This window comes from Nerophis ophidion, linkage group LG28 (genome assembly GCF_033978795.1).
Source record: "Nerophis ophidion isolate RoL-2023_Sa linkage group LG28, RoL_Noph_v1.0, whole genome shotgun sequence".
Taxonomy (NCBI): Eukaryota; Metazoa; Chordata; class Actinopteri; order Syngnathiformes; family Syngnathidae; genus Nerophis; species Nerophis ophidion.
Genome location: NC_084638.1, coordinates 31,579,295 through 31,600,967, shown reverse-complemented (window position 1 = coordinate 31,600,967; position 21,673 = coordinate 31,579,295). Strand labels below are relative to the sequence as shown.

General features: G+C 41.3%; 1 long non-coding RNA gene across 1 annotated transcript in view; it reads left to right on the top strand.

Moving 5' to 3' along the window:
* Nucleotides 1–1,519: 1,519 nt before the first annotated feature.
* Nucleotides 1,520–21,673, top strand: part of LOC133545280 (uncharacterized) — a 66,625-nt gene continuing 46,471 nt past the window's right edge. Inside the window, exon 1 of the long non-coding RNA XR_009804790.1 lies at nt 1,520–1,638. This is a non-coding gene — a long non-coding RNA (uncharacterized LOC133545280). The remainder of the gene's footprint in view (nt 1,639–21,673) is intronic.

The following is a 21,673-nucleotide window of genomic DNA, read 5'->3' as shown; positions in this document are numbered from 1 at the left end:
ATTCCTTCTTGGGCGGGTGGATGCTGTTTTCGTACTTAGTAAGCTGTCCTTGTCCGTTTGATTTTTAGACCGCTTCTAGATGCCTCTAATAACACAATGTAAGACTGGTCTCCTACAGCTTTAATAAAACTTGATCCATCTTTATGGTCCTTCTTACTCAACATAAATGTCATCCAAAAGAATTTGGGATCGACCAGTGATTTTTATTCCCTGAGAGGAAGACTGGACTGACGCAACAAACTTCTTTTAGCAGATTCAAGCTGTTCACTGCCATTTATTTTCCCAGCTGTTCATTTAAAATCTGCCCTCCAGGCCAGGTGTGTTTGCATTGTGGGTATCACAAGTCATAGATTTGCACATTTGCATACGTTGATTACTGAACGAATAGCTGTAAAAAATGAATGCATGACGCAAGCTGATTTGATTATTTTAATGTCAGACCGGCAACATATTTTTTCCCTGCTTTGTGGATAATGATAATACACATATTAATAAGGATAGATACGAAAAAGGAGTCTGTAGGCAAAAATTGTCAGCTTGTTCCGGATGGTGTTGTTTATTTTAAATGCATGAATTTGTCACGCAGAGCTTGTTATTTTCCGCCGCAGGTTGGGAGTAGAAGGTGGGAGGGGCCGCACTAAAGTAGACTGAGTAGTGTTTAAGCATCTGCAGACATTTGAGGGAAACAAATGACACAGTGTAATGAATTAAGAATCATTTGACTATTTCCAAATACAGTAAATGCTCAATTCTGATGCTGTTAAAGAGACATTTTTTTCTGCGATATTATTGTGGGAATGCTCCATAGCAGGGGTAGGGAACCTATGGCTCTCGGGCCAGATGTGGCTCTTTTGATGACCGCATCTGGTTCTCAGATAAATCTTAGCTGACGTTGCCTAACACGATAAGTAATGAATAATTCCGCTGGTAATCACAGTGTTAAAAATAACGTTCAAAATATAAAACATTCTCATGCATTTGAATCCATCCATCCGTTTCTATCGCACCTGTTCAAGAAGTCGCATTAATGGTCAAAAGTATTTCATTTATTGTTGGTTAGCTTCAGAATAACAAAGGTATTAAAAAGAATAAGAGACTTATTATACTCTAAAAATGTTGGTCTTACTTAAAAATGAATGCATTTAGTTGCTGTAATCAGGGAAAGTCCAAATAAAAGAGGAGGCGTAGAATTCTCTTGTCGGAGCGAGGGACGACACCGTGCAAGTGTACAGGTCTGTGGGTTTCTCCTCATTGAGCTAAATTGAATCCTGTCTCTGTTTAATTCCTTGCTTCTTGTCTGTTTAATAAATGTCATCAGTGTTTGAACCTGACAGTTGTATTCGGTGTTAAAAATATTAAATGGCTCTCACGGAAATACATTTTAAAATATTTGGCTTTCATGGCTCTCTCAACCAAAAAGGTTCCCGACCCCTGCTCCAAAGCATTCCCACAATAATAATATGGTTTTCTACACCAAAACTCATCTATTTATTATTCAACGTATTCTTCTTCTCCAGATTTTGGCCCGCTCTACCTTCCACATTTTTCACCTGATTCAAACCGTTCCTGTCACACTTGGACTTGGATTTGTTATGCCTCTTCTACGCAAAGGATGATTTGCACAAGCCAGACATGAATGTAAGTACATATTTGATTTATTTAAACACTATAATTCAAAACAGGAAAACAAAGGGCGCGCACAATGGCGGCTAACAAACTAGACCATGGGTGTCAAACTCTGGCCCACGGGCCAAATTTAAAATTAAGATTAGAGCTGGCCCGCCGGTATTATACAGCGGCGATGCCTCTGTAACACTGCATTCACCGCTGATACTCATACTTGCCAACCCTCACGATTTTCCCGGGAGACTCCCAAAGGTCAGTCCCCCTCCCTATAATCTCCCGGGGCAACTATTCTTCCGAATTTCTCCTGATTTCCACCCGGACAACAATATTGGGGGCGTGCCTTGAAGGCACTGCCTTTGGCGTCCTCTACAACCTGTCGTCACGTCCGCTTTTCCGCCATACAAACGACGTGCCGGCCCAGTCTCATATGCTGCTTTAACACACACAAGTGAATGCAAGGCATACTTGATCAACAGCCATAAGGGTCACACTGAGTGTGGCTGTATAAACAACTTTAACACTGTTACAAATATGCACCACTCTGTGAACCCACACCAAACAAGAATGACAAACACATTTCAGGAGAACATCCGCACCGTAGCACCACATAAACTCAACAGAAGAAATACCCAGAACCCCTTGCAGCACTAACTCTTCCGGGATGCTACATTTTATTTGATATGCCATTGATATTTTTTACTCATTATTATAATTTGAAACTCGATTTTGTATGTGACTATAAAACTACATAAGCCTTGCTTGTTTAATATTCAATGCAAAACTTGTTTGGGTCCCTATTAAGAGGTTAATTTGTTCAACCTTGGCCCGCGGCTTTGTTCAGTTTAAAATTTTGGCCCACTCTGTATTTGAGTTTGACACCCCTGAACTAGACTATACTCAAACAAAAACAGCACAATGGCATGACTATATACAAATCAACAAAAGACACTAACTGTGGCACAAAACAAACCAAAACTTACGTGTGGGGGTCAAAAAACGAACAGCAAGGCATGAAGGTCGGTACATGAAACTTTGGTAAAGGTCTCAGAAGGTAAGGTACTGTAGGTAGGTATCGTAGGGTAAAGTTGCCAGGACGAGGACAGAAACAGAATGGCTTAAATTATGACTATGATGATTAGTAACAGGTGTGAGGGCTGAGGACAGGGGCTTGACTAGAGGGCAAGGTGAACATCAATGGGTTACTATGGAAACAAAACAAACCAGGAAGTGCAAAACGCAAGAACTGAATGTCCAAAAAAAAAAAAAAACATAACATGACCAAACATGACAAAAATAAAACATAAATCAAAGGCGTGACAGTTCCGACTTCAAGCTGTTCTGCTTATTCGGGAAATGCGGGCTTTCCCTTGACAAATTCCATAAATTTCCAGATTTCCCAAAATTCCAGGTTTTCACGGACAATTTTCCCGTTCAAAATGAATTGGCCATTTTTCAAACTTTCACCATTTCCAAATGTTTCAACCTATTCAAATCGTTCCACCTACAACACATTCCACCATTCTGAAAATTCAAACTATCATTTTCCAAGTTCAAAAAAATTCTGAGTCGTTTTTTGAAATGGAAAAATTCTCGTTTTTCTCCGAAATTCCAGGAGTTCCATAATACCATTTCTCAATTCAACAAGTTACTACTTCAACATTTCTCAACCGATTTAAAAAATGTAAACACTAACTTTCAACTCATTCAAACCATTCAAGTTTTTTTATAATTAAAAAAAAAAAAAAATCCCGCTCTTCCCGAAATTCCCATTTTTTTCTTAAATTCCCATTAAAATCAATGGGACATTCTTCAAAGTTCCACAACGTCCACATTTTTCATCTGATTCAAACTTTTCCAACTTCAAAATATTAACCCTGTTCAGGAATTGCGTTCAGGATTTGTGTGCTCTACTTCAACAATTCTACAAAACAATTATAAAAAACAATTCTTGGATTTTTTTGGGCATTTTCCCATTCAAAATGAATTGGCCATTTTTCACACTTCCACAATTCCCACATTCTTCAATCCATGCAAACCATTCAACTCATCCTGGACATTCAAACTAACATTTTTTCCAAATTCATCACATTTCCAGGAATTCACATTTTTTGGTAAACTATTTTCACTCTTAAATTCGACTACTCCTTTCACATTTTTCAACCCATTTCAACCGTTCCACCGTCAAAACACTCCTCTTATTCAGGGAAAAAACTAGTTGGTTAAGGAACCAGAAAAATTCCTGGTTTTCCTGAAATACCAGGAATTTTCTGAAACAGATTTTAACAATTCCAACACCAAACAATTCAGCTCATTCAGGACTTTCATGCTCCTAATCATTTTTTTTAAAAACCCAGCTTTTCTCGAAATTCGCAAACGATCAGGAAGTTCCCCTTGAAATGAATGCGAAATTTTTCCAATTTTAATAATTCCCACATTTTTCAACCTATTCAAACCATTCCAGCATCAACACATTCCACTCATCCTGGAGATTCAAACTATCATTTTTCCAAGTTCAAAAAAATTCTGAGTCGTTTTTTGAAATGGAAAAATTCTCGTTTTTCTCCGAAATTCCAGGAGTTCCATAATACCATTTCTCAATTCAACAAGTTACTACTTCAACATTTCTCAACCGATTTACAAAATTTAAACACTAACTTTCAACTCATTCAAATCATTCAAGTTTTTTTATAATTAAAAAAAAAAAAAAAATCCCGCTCTTCCCGAAATTCCCATTTTTTTCTTAAATTCCCATTAAAATCAATGGGACATTCTTCAAAGTTCCACAACGTCCACATTTTTCATCTGATTCAAACTTTTCCAACTTCAAAATATTAACCCTGTTCAGGAATTGCGTTCAGGATTTGTGTGCTCTACTTCAACAATTCTACAAAACAATTATAAAAAACAATTCTTGGATTTTTTTGGGCATTTTCCCATTCAAAATGAATTGGCCATTTTTCACACTTCCACAATTCCCACATTCTTCAATCTATGCAAACCATTCAACTCATCCTGGACATTCAAACTAACATTTTTTCCAAATTCATCACATTTCCAGGAATTCACATTTTTTGGTAAACTATTTTCACTCTTAAATTCGACTACTCCTTTCACATTTTTCAACCCATTTCAACCGTTCCACCGTCAAAACACTCCTCTTATTCAGGGAAAAAACTAGTTGGTTAAGGAACCAGAAAAATTCCTGGTTTTCCTGAAATACCAGGAATTTTCTGAAACAGATTTTAACAATTCCAACACCAAACAATTCAGCTCATTCAGGACTTTCATGCTCCTAATCATTTGTTTAAAAAACCCAGCTTTTCTCGAAATTCGCAAATGATCAGGAAGTTCCCCTTGAAATGAATGCGAAATTTTTCCAATTTTAATAATTCCCACATTTTTCAACCTATTCAAACCATTCCAGCATCAACACATTCCACTCATCCTGGAGATTCAAACTAACACGTTCCCAAGTTCCAAACCAAATTCCGTTTTTTCCTGGAAATTCAAACTCTTCAACATTCAAACCATTCCAACATTCAAACTATTTCAGCGTTTAAACGATTTCAACATTCAAACCACAGCATGGCGCGGTTGAGAGAGTGGCCGTGCCAGCAACCTGAGGGTTCCTGGTTCAATCCCCACCTTCTACCAACCTTGTCACGTCCGTTGTGTCCTTGAGCAAGACGCTTCACCCTTGCTTAGGTTAGCGCCTTGCATGGCAGCTCCCTCCATCAGTGTGTGAATGTGTGTGTGAATGGGTGAATGTGGAAGTAGTGTCAAAGCGCTTTGGGTACCTTGAAGGTAGAAAAGCGCTATACAAGTACAACCCATTTACCATTTCTACATTCATCCTCCGTTCCATTAGCTTTTCAGTTCAGCGTCAACTCTTCAACATTCAAACTATTTGAACATTCAAACTATTCATACTTTCATACTACATTCTGTTAGCTTTTCTGTTGAACTTCAGCATTGGAGCATTCTAAGGGTGTATTGAACCGTTTCGGTACGGGGGGGTTCGGTTCGGAATGGAAGTGCACCGAACGAGTTTCCACAAGGACATATTAAGTAGCGCACCGCACGTTGTGTAAACAATGCACACCGAGGCACAACACACGGCATGATAGCAATCAGCGGGCTACTACAACATGCAAAAAGCCAGAGCTGGAGGACCCTCCTGCCTCGTTAAGCTCTCCCGTTTGGGAACATTCGGGCTTCTCCGTGCGATACAACGAAGATAAAGACGAGCGTCGTGCAAACACCACATTCAAGAAGCCTCTCTTCGGCGAGTCAGACAGGGTTAAAGCAATAACAAATGCCGTTGGGTGTTTTTATAGCAGCAGATTTAAGTCCATATTGCATTAAAAACTAGATTTTGACCCACTTCTATGGTGGAAGAAAAATGAGCCCATATATCCTCTTACTGCCAAGTTAGCCAGGCACTACCTCGCCATACCTGCTAGCTCCGTGCCCAGCAAAAGGGTATTTTCCACAGCTGGAGACATTTTAACTGCAAGCAAGTCTGCTCTTTCTGCAGACAATGTATATAAACTGATTTTTCTGGCAAAAACATGAAAATTGAGTGAAAGTCACCAGGGTTAAAGGCTAGGGGGGGAAGAAAAATTAATCTGAGGCTGAGTTGACTTGAAACTGTTTAATGTTGCACTTTTTGTATGTAGAAGAAAAGTTTTGTCGTTTTATTTAATCTGAGCAACAACTTGAAGCATTTTAATGTTGCACTTTTAATTGTGGAAATGTTGCACTTTATATGTAGAACGGTTTTGTTAAGAAACCAATTCTGAGCCTCATCTTATTTAGTTTTTATTTTATGTATGTTGACTGCATTAACCCTGGCAATGGACCCTGTGTGTATATGTATGTTATTGTTATGCTTAGCATTCCTGACTGCCTGTTGTTGCACTGATCAGCCTGGTGGTGGCTCACAGTCATCAGACACAGAGCTTTTGTAAAGCAACGTTTAAAGGATTAAGCCATTGTTTACAAATTTTGGTAAATAAATAACCAGAAAATGTATATTGTATTTCCTTGAATTGCCGCCGGGTAAGAAATATGCGCCTGCCTTGAATTACTGCCGGGTCAAGCTCGCTCTCCCCAGATTTATTAGCGCATGCTTCCTTTTACCGCCACGTCAAATTCGTGACGTCACGAGTGACGCTTCCCCTGTCGTCTTTTTCAAAATGGCAGTTTTTTTTTGCTTTTACTATGTGTAAACCAGGGGTCTTGTTCCACAGCCATACAGATCACACTGATGGTTGTGATATAAAACAACTTTAACACTCTTACTAAACCAAACAAGAATGACAAACACATTTCGGGAGAACATTGGCTCTGTAACACATTATAAATGCATCATAACACTTACCCAGAATGCCATGCATCTATGACTCTTGGCTATATTATACACCCCGCTAGCACCAAACACCTCCCCCCTCTCCGTGCGTCGGTTGAGGTGGGCGTGCCAAGAGTCATGGATGCATGGCATTCTGGGTAATTCTTATTTTGCGTTTATAATGTGTTACAGAGCCGATGTTCTCCAGATATGTGTTTGGTGTGGGTTCACAGAGTGTGGCGCATATTAGTAAGAGTCTTAAAGTTGTTTATATCACAACCATCAGTGTAAAAGGTATGGCTGTTGACCAAGTATGCATTACAATCTCGTATGAGAAGCAGCGGAATGTATGCGTCCGACTGGCACGCAGATAGCATTGTGTAAAGGTGGGCGCGATGACATATTGTAGAGCAGTGGGCCGCGGCCGCACATACATTTTTCAATTTTATTTTTTTTTTTATTATCGCACTCAATTTTTTACTGCATGCCATTGGTAAGCGCAGGGGTGAGAAGAGTTTTCAAAATTATTAGCGCCCCGGCGGCTATTCAAGGAAATACGGTATTTTGTTGTTTTCTTACTGTACCGAAAATGAACCGAATCGTGACCTCTAAACCGAGGTATGTACCGAACCGACATTTTTGTGTACCCTTAAACCCTTAGAGCATTCACACGCAATTCCTACAGGAATTGCCTCTTCTAGTTATTTATTTAACATTGCGACCTGATATGTTTTTATTATTGAGCATATTTGCCGTAATTTAAAGGGGAACATTATCAGCAGACCTATGTAAGCGTCAGTATATACCTTGATGTTGCAGAAAAAAGCCCATATAGTTTTTAACCGATTTCCGAACTCTGAATGGGTCTAATTTTGGCGAATTAAATGCCTTTCTATTTATCTCTCTCGGAGCGATGACGTCAGAACGTGACGTCACCTAGGTAATAAAGCCGCCATTTTCTCAAATACATTACAAACGCCGGGTCTCAGCTCTGTTATTTTCCGTTTTTTCCACTATTTTCTGGAACCTTGGAGACATCATGCCTCGTGGGTGTGTTGTCGGAGGGTGTAACAACACTAACAGGGAGGGATTCAAGTTGCACCACTGGCCCGAAGATGCGAAAGTGGCAAGAAATTGGACGAAATTTGTTCAAAATACGAGGGTGTGGGGAAAGCCGACGAAATGGTCAGTAGTTTGTTCCGCACACTTTACCGACGAAAGCTATGCTACTACAGAGATGGCAATATTGTGTGGATATCCTGCGACACTCAAAGCAGATGCATTTTCAACGATAAAGTCAAAGAAATCTTCCGCCAGACCCCCATCGAATGTGCCGGAGTGTCTGCACATTTTACAGGCGATGCTAAGACAGACATGGCACAGTGATTTATGGATAACCTGCAGATGCAATTCCAACGATAAAGTCAACGAAATCACAAAGGTGAGTTTTGTTGACGTTATAGACTTATGTGCTAATCAGACATATTTGGTCGCGGCATGACTGCCAGCTAATCGATACTAACATGCTATTTAGGCTAGCTTTATGTACATCTGTAGCTATATTTGCATCCAGCGTTTCCCTCCACACACATTTAATGCCAAACAAACACTTACCAATCGACTGATTTAAGTTGATCCAGTGTCACAAGTTTCGAAACTTCCGATCATTTGGTCTGCACATTTTACCGGCGATGCTAAGGCAGACATGGCCGAATAGCGTCAATAGCTATTCGCTCAATAGCTTCAGTTTCTTCTTCAATTTCGTTTTCGCTGTCTGCCTCCATACTATCCGTTTCAATACATGCGAAATCTGTTGAAAAGCTTAAGCCGCTGAAATCCGAGTCTGAATCCGAGCTAATGTCGCTATATCTTGCTGTGCTATCCACCATTTGTTTGTATTGGCATCACTGGATGACGTCACAGGAAAATGGACGGTGGTTTCGCAGATAGCGAAAATCAGGCACTTTAAAGCTTTTTAGGGATATTCCGGGATGGGTAAAATTTTGAAAAAAAACTTCGAAAAATAAAATAAGCTACTGGGAACTGATTTTTATTGTTTTTAACCCTTCTGAAATTGTGATATTGTCCCCCTTTAAGTGTGATTGAATACACACCTTTGTTTTTGTGTTTGTTTTATTCACAGTAACATCCATTTTTCCACATGTTAGCCCTCAAGTTACAATTTTCATGATTCTCAAAATGCTTTCCGACACTTTTTTTATGACACCGCAGGATTTTTCTCATTTAAAGATAAGTGATTACAGCCGTCGTTATCTTTAGTCAATCAGCTTTTCCTTGGAAGAAAAAAACCGCACCTGCAGGTTATTCCATTAAAGGGGAACATTATCACCAGACCAATATAAGCGTCAATATATACCTTGATGTTGCAGAAAAAAGACCATATATTTTTTTAACCGATTTCCCAACTCTAAATGGGAGAATATTGCCGAAATAAACGCCTTTCTGTTTATCGCTCTTGGAGCGATGACGTCAGAAAGTGACTTCACATCGGTACTCAATGCCATTTTTCCCTACCACATTACACGCATCGAGTCAAATCAGCTCGGTTATTTTCCGTTTTTTCGACTGTTTTCCGGTACCTTGGAGACATCATGCCTCGTCAGTGTGTTGTCGGAGGGTGTAACAACACGATGAGGGACGGATTCAAGTTGATTTACATAGAATGTGCATCAATTAGTACGGCATGCTAATCGATGCTAACATGCTATTTAGGCTAGCTGTGTGTACATATTGCAGCATTATGCCTCATTTGTAGCTATATTTGCATCCAGCCTTTCCCTCCATCCACATTTAATGCCAAACAAACACATACCAATCGACTGATTTAAGTTGCTCCAGTGTCACAAGATGCGAAAGTCCCTTGTTTGGTTTTTACCGGCGATGCTACGACAGAGATGGCAAGAATGTGTGGATATCCTGCGACACTCAAAGCAGATGCATCCCAACGATAAAGTCAACAAAATCACAAAGGTGATTTTTGTTGATGTTGTTGACTTATGTGCTAATCAGACATATTTGGTCACGGCATGACTGCCAGCTAATCGATGCTAACATGCTATTTAGGCTAGCTGTATGTACATTTGAAAATATATTTACATCCAGCGTTTCCCTCTACCCACATTTGATGCCAAACAAACACTTACCCATCGACGGAATTAGGTTGCTCCAGTGTCAATGCGAAAGTCCTGATCGTTTGGTCCGCACATTTTACCGGCGATGCTAAGGCAGACATGGCCGAATAGCGTCAATAGCTATTTGCTCAATAGCTTCAGTTTCTTCTTCAATTTCGTTTTCTCTATCTGCCTCCATACTCCAACCATCTGTTTCAATACATGTGTAATCTGTTGAATCGCTTAAGCCGCTGAAATCCAAGTCTGAATCCGAGCTAGTGTCACTATATCTTGCTGTGCTATCACTATTTGACGTCACAGGAAAATGGACGGTGGCTTCACAGATAGCGAAAATCAGGCACTTTAAAGCTTTTTTTAGGGATATTCCGGGATGGGTAAAATTTTGAAAAAAACTTCGAAAAATAAAATAAGCCACTGGGAACTGGTTTTTATTGGTATTAACCCTTCTGAAATTGTGATATTGTCCCCCTTTAAGTGTGATTGAATAGACACCTTTGTTTTTGTGTTTGTTTTATTCACAGTAACATCCATTTTTCCACATTTTAGCCCTCAAGTTACAATTTTCATGATTCTCAAAACGCTTTCCGACACTTTTTTTTATGACAACGCAGGATTTTTCTCATTTAAAGATAAGTGATTACAGCCGTCGTTATCTTTAGTCTATCAGCTTTTCCTTGGAAGAAAAAAAAACGTACCTGCAGGTTATTCCATTGAGTCTTTGGCACTGCGGTTGGATGCCACGTGTCGTCCAGGTGAAACATGTTTACCAGTCCAGGTAGACCCACTTATGGTATATAGAGTGCAGTCTATATCAATCAATCAATCAATCAATGTTTAGGGACGGCGTGGCGCAGTGGGGAGAGTGGCTGTGCGCAACCCGAGCGTCCCTGGTTCAATTCCCACCTAGTACCAACCTCGCCACGTCCGCTGTGTCCTGAGCAAGACACTTCGCCCTTGCTCCTGATGGGTGCTGGTTGGCGCCTTGCATGGCAGCTCCCTCCATCAGTGTGTGTGAATGTGTGTGTGAATGTGGAAGTAGTGTCAAAGCGCTTTGAGTACCTTGAAGGTAGAAAAGCGCTATACAAGTACAACCCATTTATCATTTAATTTACTTATATAGCCCTAAATCACTAGTGTCTCAAAGGGCTGCACAAACCACCACGACATCCTCGGTAGGCCCACATAAGGGCAAGGAAAACTCACACCCAGTGGGACATCGGTGACAATAATGACTATGAGAACCTTGGAGAGGAGGAAAGCAATGGATGTCGAGCGGGTCTAACATGATACTGTGAAAGTGCAATCCACAATGGATCCAACACAGTCGCGAGAGTCCAGTCCAAAGCGGATCCAACACAGCAGCGAGAGTCCCGTTCACAGCGGAGCCAGCAGGAAACCATCCCAAGCGGAGGCGGACCAGCAGCGCAGAGATGTCCCCAGCCGATACACAGGCAAGCAGTACATGGCCACCGGATCGGACCGGACCCCCTCCACAAGGGAGAGTGGGACATAGGAGAAAAAGAAAAGAAACGGCAGATCAACTGGTCTAAAAAGGGAGTCTATTTAAAAGCTAGAGTATACAAATGAGTTTTAAGGTATATAAGAGTATAGTCCATAGCTTCTAGGGCCTGAGACCGGGGGGGGGAGGGGGAGTCCTCCTCTGCTCCTTGTTAAAATGAAAAGTGTTATCGGTTATCAGCGCTGCAGCCCGACTGCAAGGGAAGTCATTTGAAACGCCATAATTTGCCCGTGTGACTCATCGCCAACACCTACGGCGCCAAAGCCTCTGATCCTCTAAAGCTAGCAACGTGTGTGTGTGTGTGTGTGTGTGTGTGTGTTACAATGGCCTACATCATCAGAGGATATGTTTCAGAGTGGTCATATCTTACATATGGATGATACAATTCAGTGTTTACCGCTTTATTGTCAACTTTCATCAGACGGTCGGCTTTTGATATCGTGACACGCACAAACGGTCTATATGTTCTTGTCTTTTTGAGAGAAATAATCTTTTCCACGGTCCAACTATGGCCATCACGAACATGCTGTTTAAAGGCCTACTGAAAGCCACTACTACCGGCCACACAGTCTGATAGTTTATATATCAATGATGAAATATTAACATTGCAACACATGTCACTACGGCCGCTTTAGTTTACTAAATTACAATTTTAAATTTCCCGCGAAGTGTCCTGTTGAAAATGTCACAAAATGCTGCGCACACACACAGCTAAAAGTCGTTTGCTTCAATCGCATAATTACACAGTATTTTGGACATCTGTGTTGCTGAATCTTTTGCAATTTGTTCAATTAATATTGGAGAAATCAAAGTAGAAAGATGGAGTTGGGAAGCTTTAGCCTTTAGCCACACAAACACACGGTGATTCCTTGTTTAAAATTCCCGGAGGTGAAATTTTACTATGGATCAGAGCGGTCAAGCGAACATGGATTCCGACCAAATGTCAACCAGCAGTTTTCCGTGAGAAAATTGTGGTAAAAAGTCGCCACTTACCGGAGATCAGCTGAGCTTGTGCCGTCCGTACAGCTTCCGTCGACTTCCCTGTGACACTGGTGTCAACACACCCGTGGACACACCCCTCCGACTATCAGGTACTATTAAACTCACTAAAACACTAGCAACACAATAGAAAGATAAGGGATTTCCCAGAATTATCCTAGTAAATGTGTCTAAAGACATCTGAATCCGTCCCAATGCAATCGCGTTTTTTCTTTTTTTTTCTAGTCCGTCGCTATCAATATCCTCAAACACAAATCTTTCATCCTCGTTCAAATTAATGGGGAAATTGTCGCTTTCTCAGTCCGAATAGCTCTTTTTGTTGGAGGCTCCTATTTAAAAACAATGTGAGGATGCGAGGAGCCATCAACATGTGACGTCAGTAATTTTCTGTCAGCGACCAAAAGTTGCGAACTTTATTGTGGATGTTCTCTACTAAATCCTTTATGTTACGACCCAGATGCAGAGAAGAAGTTCAAAAAAATAAAGTTTTTATTTTGAAACAACTTTTTACCTCCAATGCAAAAAAAGTTTTTCACAAGAATAATCAACACGCGGAAAAAATAATTCAGAGGATAAACAATTAACTTAAAATCACTCCACAAAAATAAGGAGGAATACTAATCTAAGGGAATTCTAACAAAAAAAAGAATAATAATAAGAATAAACGAAAAGCACTCCAACAGGAGGAAAAAACACCAAAACGACCTATAAATAACAAAAAATCACTCAATCAATGAGGAAATAAATTCAAAATGTGGAAAAACAAAACCTCACCAATAAGGAAGACAAAGGATAACCAAGGACGCTCGAAGGAGGAAAAAGTAAACTCACAATTACAGCAAAAACTAGGGTAACTAGGAAAACAGGAGCAAGACAAGGAGCTAATCAAGGACATGGACATGGACGCTAGAAAGGCACGATAGACGAGACGATCTGGCAAAGGACAAACGGAGAAGTGAGCTTAAACAGGATGTGGGAGTGATGGGGAACAGGTGGAAACAATCAGGAATCAGGGATGACGTCAGACTCGTGACACAAGAGGAAGGGCCCGTGGTCTGAAACAAGAGGGTAGCTTTTCAAAATAAAACACGTAAATCATAAGACGGAAAAACCAAGACAAGACTTCCCTCACCGCGGTGTGACACTTTCAGCAAAAATATGGCAATATCGCAAAATGATCAAGTATGACACATAAAATGGTCGCTGCTATCCCCGTTTAAATAAGAAAATCTCATTTTAGTAGGCCTTTAATTACCTGTTTGAAGATGCCCACCCACACTTTGTCCAAACCTCTCCAAACGTCCCAACATTCATTTGTTGTCTAATTATTATTATACCGTAATTTTCGGACTATAAGGCACACTTAAAATACTTTCATTTTCTCAAAAATCGACAGCGCGCCTTATAACCTGGTGCGCCTAATATACGGTATAATTCTGGTTGTGCTTACCGACCTCGAAGCTATCTTATTTGGTACATGGTGTAATGATAAGTGTGACCAGTAGATGGTAGTCACACATAAGAGATGCGTGGAGACTGCAATACGACGCCAGTAAACAACACCAAAACTTTAAAGAACATTACACACGGCACTCAAAATTCTGTCATAATGTTTTAGTACGACTTTAAAGCCGCGCCGCGTGATGGATGGTCGGCCCATTACGGCTACCGTAGACAGAGATACAAATATTACTATGGTGTGTGTATAAGGACCGCAAAATGGCACCCATTAGCAGACATATTATCTGGCGTTTTGTTTCGCATTATTATGCAAAACCAACTTTTGTTACCTTCTGGTACCTGCTGATGTTTATTTGAGATCTGCATAAGTCCTGAAAATGTGTGTGCCGATGCTGTAGTCGATAAGCTTCTTCTTTTTCTCTATCTTCTTGTTATGGGACATTTACCCTCCCCTGTTACCATCTCTAATATAAAGTACTTTAAAGTGCTTACTTATGTCTGTCAGTAGACTCACTATGGAAGCGCTAAAACATACCGGTGTAGTGAGTTTACATTATTCACCCAAGGAACTTTAGTTATTAGAGAGTTCTGATCGGACATTTTTTCATGAGACACATTTTCTGTATTGGTGTTGCCACAGATGAGGAGATGCTGCTCTGTTATTGATTTAGGTAAAGTCTGAATGTCATTAAAACAGTTAGCTCCATCTTTTGACACTTCTTCCACTCCCGTCCTTGCACGCTACACCGCTACAACACAAATAACAGGAAGAAGACACTGTCGAAGGTGAGCCTCGTAAATAAGAGCGCCCACAAAACAGCGCATTCTGAAGAAACAGTCAGAAAGCGACTTGAAGATGGTCTGTAAAACATAATCTATGCAACATTTTGACCAAAGAACCACCATTACATGTTATCTAGACCACAAGGAAGTGTTTTACATTTAGAAAAAAATTTAAATAATATGACTCCTTTAATGCGCCCTATAATCCAGTGTCCCTTTTGTATTAAAAAAAAAAACCCTGACTAGACCCACTCATCAGCAGTGCGCTTCATAATCCGGAACATACGGTAGTTTTGATGTGCTTGTTAGTATTATTGGTTGCACCTGTGTCTTGCCCTGGCCCCTGGTATTCTTCAATCCGCTCTCTCCTTCCTCTTGTGTCTAGTCCAGGTGTATTTAGTTGTCTATTTAGTCCGTGTGTTTAGTTTTCCGTTTGTTGGTTCGTCTGTCCGGATGTTGTGTGTCCGCCCTGAGATCGGTAGGGCGTGAGTTCAAACCCCGGCAGAGTCATGCCAAAGACTATAAAAATGGGACCCATTACCTCACCATCAAGGGTTGGAATTGAGGGTTAAATCACCAAAATGATTCCCGAGCGCTGACACCGCTGCTGCTCAATGCTCCCCTCACCTCCCAGGGGTGGAACAAGGGGATGGGTCGAACGTAATTTCACCACACCTAGTGTGTGTGTGACTATCAGTGGTACTTTAACTTTAACGTTTGGCAGTTGTTGAAATAAATCGCTTTCTCCTTGCTTCCCTACCATTGGGTCCTCCTCACCTAGTGTGACGTTCGCTAAGCATGGTGGCTAAAGGTGCTTTTTCCAAGATGCAGTTCAGGCACGGACACAGCGTAAAGGTAAGAAATGTAGATTTATTAACTAAAAACACGCTAAGAACAAAAACACTCGTGCTAGGTAGATAAGACAAACCAAAAGCGCTAGCAAGGAGGCTAGGGAACTAAACACGGATAGCGTGGAATCTAATCGGTATAAAACAGGATTACCAGAGTCAGGCGATAGCGATCGTCACTGTTGTGGGAAACAAGGCTAGGATCAGAGAGCGAGTAACAGAAAATGCAGGCTTAAATAAGGATGGTAATCAACAAGCAGGTGAGAGTCCACAAACAAGGAACAGGTGAAACAAATATGCAACCATGGCAACAGAAACCAATCAGGAAGTGCGCAAACAAACTCAAAAATCTAAACAACGAACGATCCGAGCAGCGGATCGCAACACCTAGTCCCCTAATCCACAACCTTCATTCACCCTGCCTACCACCCTTCCAATAATCAACCAGTAAGGTTCTTACAAGTTCCTTCTCTTATCTTTAGTTCTCTCTTTTCTATTTTGTCTAGTTCCTCTCACATGTCAGACTCGTAGTTGGTGTCCATCTACTCCCAATCCTGTTTCTTATCCTTTATCTCCCACATGTTGGTGTGATTCAGATTCTTCTGACTTAGATAATTCTCAGCGTGAACTCATAAATCTGCTGGGTTATTTTGATAACCCAATTTATGAGTTGCGAGTGTTGGTTTCAAATTGTTTAGTTATTTTTATGAAGAGCAATCCATTATTATTAGTATTATTTTAACTCAATTTCTGGGTTTTCAAAACTATGAACCATTTTTGGGTTGTTTTTCAGTGAGTAACGCATTTTTTTGGGTAAAAGGCTTTTTTTTATTAAAAAGTTATTTTTATCTTGAAGGGAATTTTATTATGGATTAATCTCATACAATCACACATCTTATGTACATGAAAATATTTGAGAATGCTGTATAGAACTACTACTGTAATGATCCGCTGCCCGGATCGTGTTAGTTTAGTTTTTGAGCACCCCTGGGTTTGTGTTTTAGTTGCCATGACTGCAGATTGTTTTCACCTGCCTCGGATTAGTGTTCAGGACGCTCACCTGCTCCTGGGCACTAATCAGAGAGCTACTTATTCCCCGCTTTTCGCCACACTCAGTCTGGCTTTCTCGCAACAGTTACGACGGCTACTAATTTGAATCCTGAGCTTTTTGTTTGCCTGTTTACATGCTAATCTTTTCTTGTTCGCTACTCCGTTAGCTTTCCGTACTATCGGCAGGGTGGTGCTCTTTTGTTTGAATCCCGCATGATTTATGGACAATAATTATTTTCTTACCTGCACATTGCCTCCGGAGTCCGGTCTGCATCCTGGGAGAAGGATCCATGCCGTAAAATGCAACTCCGCTGTGACAACTATGACCATATATAGCAACTCTTGTAAGAAAAAAAAAACTTCACTCATATCTTGTTTTTTAATAAATTATAATCGAATCAAAGTAATTTTGATCAGTAGTAGGATAAACCAGCAGTAAAATGTATCATTTTTAACCAATTATTGGGTCAACGAGTGCTAAATTACGCAACCCAATAGTTGGGTTTGGCATAACCCAACATTGTAGTGAGCATAACTCAACTTTTGTGCTAAATAAATTCAACCCAATAGTTGGGTTATGAACAAACCTGTCAGGCTTTCCCCTGACAGTTTGTTAATGTTTTGTTTTTTTCCTCTGCATTTGTCTGTTTCCTCTGTTTAGTATTTCCTGTCCTTAGTTCCTGTCTAGTGCTCTTATTTTGGTTCAGCTTCCTGTTTGTCTCCCTGTGTGCTGTTTTCACTCAGCTGCGGCTGATCGGCATCTGGTCACACCTGATGTCAATCGGCCAGCTCCTATTTTACCTGCTTTGTTCCTCCAGTCAGTGCTGGATCATTGTATTGTCGTTGACACATATCACTCTTGTCGTGCTACCTGTCGTGTCGTTTTGTTACAGCTACTACCTGTCGTGCTACATTTTGTCCTGGTCGTCGTAGCGGTAAGCTGTTTCTGTTAGCATTAGTTATTTCCAGTTTTTCTGTTTGTTATCCACTAGCTTCCATGCTAAAGTCCCTTTTTGTTTTCTAGCTTCCAGTCCTAGCTCCCTTACTTTGTTATTCCGCCCAGGTGAGTGCTTTTTGTTTGTTCTTCTTCTATTATTTATATTAAATAATGTCATCATATACCATGCCTGCCTCCATCTCTGCATCTCGGGGTTCGACAACAACAAATAACTGTGACAGAACCAACATTGATTTAGCATAACTCAACTTTTGGGTTAAATAATTCAACTCAATAGTTTGGTTGGGAATAATCCAACATTAAGTTATCATAACTCAACTTTTTGGTTAAATAATTCAACGCAAAAGTTGGGTTGAAAATATTAACCCTAAATGTTGAGTTAAAATAACTCAATTAAGGAGTTTGTCCTTTCATGAACCAGCAGTTGGGTTAAAATTGGGTTATTTTTTAACCCAACATTTTTTAGTGTGTACTTTCTGACTGATTCTGATTACACCTCTGCCTATCTTAGTTCAACTATCAATGCTATTTTTTATCCTCTGCCTAACGCTTCGTGAGATCTTTCTGAACTTGGTGATTCTGGAGAAGATTTAGTTAACCTCCTGGATTGCGATTTACAGTCAGATCCTTGTTGTATTCCAACCATTTTGACCAATCAGTGGTTCTTCCCTTCTCTGTCCTCTTCTCGTGAGTTGACTTCTGGGCACTCCTTCGACCATCTGGTGGCCAATGATGTCGTCCAAGTAAGCGTACTCATGGTCCTGTTCACCCCCAGCCTGTCTCACTTGTCAATCTCACAAGCTTCCCCTTTGGTGAAAGTATGTCCACCTGGTCCCAAGTCCCGCAGTGTAGGTCCTCTCCTGTTAGCTTTCCCTTTTAGTTATGAGGCTTCATTGACCCAACAGCAGCAGGCTGATGGCACCCATCCTCCTGTGACCTCCGTTGACCTCCAGAGTCGTGTATCCACGGCTATAAGGGGTCCAGTCATTACGGTTTCTAACCAGATTTCTAGTGCAGGAGAATCTACAGCCCTCCTCCACAAAAGTCCAGTTGTGATCGACTGAATGCCCTGAGATGACAATGACCTGGAGGAATGAGTACATTCGTAGAAACGATTTGTAATTTAAATTTTTTCACCGTGATGGAACGTTGTTTTTTTTGTTTAATAGCATCACACATTTCAGTGAGCAGGTTGTTATTTTTTTGACTTTTTGTGCTGGTCGAATATTTTTTTCTGCACTATGACTAGGAAAGGTTGTCCATCCATCCATCCATCATCTTCCGCTTATCCGAGGTCGGGTCGCGGGGGCAACAGCCTAAGCAGGGAAACCCAGACTTCCCTCTCCCCAGCCACTTCGTCTAGCTCTTCCCGGGGGATCCCGAGGCGTTCCCAGGCCAGCCGGGAGACATAGTCTTCTCAACGTGTCCTGGGTCTTCCCCGTGGCCTCCTACCGGTTGGACGTGCCCTAAACACCTCCCTAGGGAGGCGTTCGGGTGGCATCCTGACCAGATGCCCGAACCACCTCATCTGGCTCCTCTCGATGTGAAGGAGCAGCGGCTTTACTTTGAGTTCCTCCCGGATGGCAGAGCTTCTCACCCTATCTCTAAGGGAGAGACCCGCCACACGGCGGAGGAAACTCATTTCGGCCGCTTGTACCCGTGATCTTATCCTTTCGGTCATGACCCAAAGCTCATGACCATAGGTGAGGATGGGAACGTAGATCGACCGGTAAATTGAGAGCTTTGCCTTCCGGCTCAGCTCCTTCTTCACCACAACGGATCGGTACAACGTCCGCATTACTGAAGACGCCGCACCGATCCGCCTGTCGATCTCACGATCCACTCTTCCCTCACTCCTGAACAAGACTCCTAGGTACTTGAACTCCTCCACTTGGGGCAGGGTCTCCTCCCCAACCCGGAGATGGCACTCCACCCTTTTCCGGGCGAGAACCATGGACTCGGACTTGGAGGTGCTGATTCTCATTCCGGTCGCTTCACACTCGGCTGCAAACCGATCCAGCGAGAGCTGAAGATCCCGGCCAGATGAAGCCATCAGGACCACATCATCTGCAAAAAGCAGAGACCTAATCCTGCGGTTACCAAACCGGAACCCCTCAACGCCTTGACTGCGCCTAGAAATTCTGTCCATAAAAGTTATGAACAGAATCGGTGACAAAGGACAGCCTTGGCGGAGTCCAACCCTCACTGGAAATGTGTTCGACTTACTGCCAGCAATGCGGACCAAGCTCTGGCACTGAAGGAAAGGTTGTTTGTAGAGATAAATGCTTTAAAATGGAATATCGGAAATTATCGGTGTCTGTTCGGAATTTATCAGTATCGGTTTCAAAAAGTAAAATTAATGACTTTTTAAAACGCCGCTGTGTACACGGACGTAGGGAGAAGTCCAGAGCGCCAATGAACGTTAAAGGCACTGCCTTTGCGTGCCGGCCCAGTTACATAATATCTACGGCTTTTCACACACACAAGTGAATGCAACGTATACTTGGTCAACAGCCATACAGGTCACACTGAGGGTGGCCGTATAAACAACTTTAACACTGTTACAAATATGCACCACACTGTGAACCCACACCAAACAAGAATGACAAACACATTTCGGGAGTACATCCGCCCCATAACACAACATAAACACCACAGAACAAATACCCAGACCCCATTGCAGCACTAACTCTTCCGGGACGCTACAATATACACCCCCGCTACCCCCTACCCCTAAGCCCCGCCCCCCTCAACCTTTTCATGCTCTCTCAGGGAGAGCATGTCCCAATTTCCAAGCTGCTGTTTTGAGGAATGTTAAAAAAAATAATGCACTTTGTGGTTTCAATAATAAATATGGCAGTGCCATGTTGGCATTTTTTTCTATAACCTTGGTTGATTAATTTTGGAAAACCTTGTTACGTTGTTTAATACATCCAATGGGGTATCACAACCAAAATAGGCATAACAATGTGTTAAATCCACGACTGTATATCGGAATTGGTAATTAAGAGTTGGACAATATCGGATATCGGGAAAAAAGCCATTATCGGACATCTGTAGTTGTTTGGTTTAGGTAATATAAGTAATGCTATGCTTATATGTCAAGAAAGTACACATCATAGTCACTGACCTGGGTTTCTTATCTTATCCACAAAAGTGCGACAAATGTCCACCTGTCAGACCCCGTGTATTTAAAGGGGAACATTATCAGCAGACCTATGTAAGCGTCAATATATACTTTGATGTTGCAGAAAAAAGACCATATAGTTTTTCAACTGATTTCCGAACTCTAAATGGGTGAATTTTGGCGGATTAAACGCCTTTCTATTATTTGCTCTCGGAGCAATGACGTCAAAACGTGACGTCACCTAGGTAGTCAACGCCATTTTCTCAAACACATTACACGCAGCAAGTCAAATCAGCTCTGTTATTTTCCGTTTTTTCGACTGTTTTCCGGTACTTTGGAGACATCATGCCTCGTCGGTGTGTTGTCGGAGGGTGTAACAACACGATCAGGGACTAATTCAAGTTGATTTACGTAGAGTGTCTATCGATTAGCACGGCATGCTAATTGATGCTAACATGCTATTTAGGCTAGCTGTATGTACATTTGTAGCTATATTTGCATCCAGCCTTTCCCTCCATCCACATTTAATGCCAAACAAACACTTACCAATCAACGGATTTAAGTTGCTCCAGTATCAAGAGATGCGAAAGTCCCTCGTTTGGTCCACACGTTTTACCGGTGATGCTACGACAGACTGGCACAGAGATAAATGGATACCCTTCAACACTCAAAGCAGATGCGTTTCCAACGATAAAGTCAACAAAATCACAAGGGTGAGTTTTGTTAATGTTATTGACTTATGTGCTAATCAGACATATTTGGTCGCGGCATGACTGCCAGCTAATCGATGCTAACATGCT